Raw genomic sequence first — 2,500 nt, 5'->3', positions numbered from 1 at the left:
CCTCATTCTACCCTGAGAAGAACCCTCATTCTACCCTGAGAATAACCCTCATTCTACCCTGAGAAGAACCCTCATTCTACCCTGAGAATAACCCTCATTCTACCCTGCGGAGAACCCTCATTCTACCCTGAGAAGAACCCCCTCATTCTACCCTAAGAAGAACCCTCATTCTACCCTGAGAAGAACCCTCATTCTACCCTGAGAAGAACCCTCATTCTACCCTGAGAAGAACCCTCATTCTACCCTGAGAATAACCCTCATTCTACCCTGCGGAGAACCCTCATTCTACCCTGAGAAGATTCCCCTCATTCTACCCTAAGAAGAACCCTCATTCTACCCTGAGGAGAACCCTCATTCCTTCTCCCCAGAGGAGAACCCTTTAGATGGGTCTGACCTTCCAACAGCGGGTGTCACTAGCGAGACTCGAACCTGCGACCTTAAAGTCGCCGCTCTCACGATGCCCTTTATTGAAATTCAGTCCACGTTTGAAAATCATTTGGAGGCAGAAGAGTGTGTGTGTGTTTTTGAGAAAAGCTCACACACACACACACACACACACACAGTCTGAATATTTCATGTGCAGTGTGACAGCGCTTGTCAGCCCTCACAAGTGTCAACCCCCCCCCCCCCCCCCCCCCCTCTCTCTCTCTTTCGCTGAGGTGCAGCGGTGAAGCTAACGAGCTCCGTTTGCAAATGAAGGCGTCATCCATCACGACACACACACGCACGCACACACACAGACACGCACACACACAGACACGCACACACACGCACACACACACACACACACACAGACACGCACACACACAGACACGCACACGCACACACACAGACACGCACACACACAGACACGCACACGCACACGCACAGACACGCACACACACAGACACGCACACACACAGACACGCACACACACAGACACGCACACGCACACACACAGACACGCACACACACAGACACGCACACGCACACGCACACACACAGACACGCACACGCACACACACAGACACGCACACGCACAGACACACACACAGACACGCACACACACAGACACGCACACACACACACAGACACGCACACGCACACACACAGACACGCACACACACAGACACACACACGCACAGACACGCACACAGACACGCACACACACAGACACGCACACACACACACAGACACGCACACACACAGACACGCACACGCACACACACAGACACGCACACGCACACACACAGACACGCACACACACAGACACGCACACAGACACGCACACACACAGACACGCACACACACAGACACGCACACACACAGACATGCACACAGACACGCACACACACAGACACGCACACACACAGACACGCACACACACAGACACGCACACGCACACACACAGACACGCACACACACAGACACGCACACGCACACGCACACACACAGACACGCACACACACAGACACGCACACGCACACACACAGACACGCACACGCACACACACAGACACGCACACACACAGACACGCACACACACACAGACACGCACACAGACACGCACACACACAGACACGCACACGCACACACACAGACACGCACACAGACACGCACACACACAGACACGCACACACACAGACACGCACACACACAGACACGCACACGCACACACACAGACACGCACACACACAGACACACACACACAGACACGCACACGCACGCACACACACAGACACGCACACACGCACACACAGACACGCACACACACGCACACACAGACACGCACACGCACACACACAGACACGCACACGCACACACACAGACACGCACACACGCACACACAGACACGCACACACACAGACACGCACACACGCACACACAGACACGCACACACACACAGGCACGCACACACACACGCACACACACACACACGCACACACAGACACGCACACACACACGCACACACGCACACACACACGCACACACACACACACACCGCTTTCTTTCTCTGAGATGAAATCCATTAGAGAGCAGAAGAAGAAGGGAGGGAGGGTTCAACCCTCAGAGGTGTTGGACTTCCTTAAGGTGGACTTGTTGTTTCCTCCTGTGTTTCCTTAAGGTGGAATTGTTGTTTTCTCCTGTGTTTCCTTAAGGTGGACCTGTTGTTTCCTCCTGTGTTTCCTTAAGGTGGACCTGTTGTTTCCTCCTGTGTTTCCTTAAGGTGGAATTGTTGTTTTCTCCTGTGTTTCCTTAAGGTGGACCTGTTGTTTTCTCCTGTGTTTCCTTAAGGTGGAGAAGAAGAATGTCAGAAGATAAAATAAAGTGTTTACAGTTGTTTAAGTTGCATTTAGAATAAAAGGAAATAAACAAATTCAAATGTTCTGATCATCTGAACTCTAAATTCTGCTTTCCACGTCCAGATATCGTAAAGTATCTCTTAAAGCAACATCAGTGTCCATAGAATGCTAACACGATGTGGTAGCCGTCCCAGTGTGAGTTGTTTCCAGCGCCCTCTA

General features: G+C 52.1%; 1 protein-coding gene across 1 annotated transcript in view; it reads left to right on the top strand.

Moving 5' to 3' along the window:
• The window catches only part of LOC117746551 (BCL-6 corepressor-like), a 55,950-nt gene that overhangs the window by 35,310 nt on the left and 18,140 nt on the right, over positions 1–2,500 (top strand). The window lies entirely within an intron of this gene.

The sequence above is a fragment of the Cyclopterus lumpus genome, chromosome 2 (assembly GCF_009769545.1).
Source record: "Cyclopterus lumpus isolate fCycLum1 chromosome 2, fCycLum1.pri, whole genome shotgun sequence".
Classification (NCBI taxonomy): Eukaryota; Metazoa; Chordata; class Actinopteri; order Perciformes; family Cyclopteridae; genus Cyclopterus; species Cyclopterus lumpus.
Note: the sequence above shows the minus strand (reverse complement) of the source record. Positions and strands in the feature narration are given on the sequence as shown.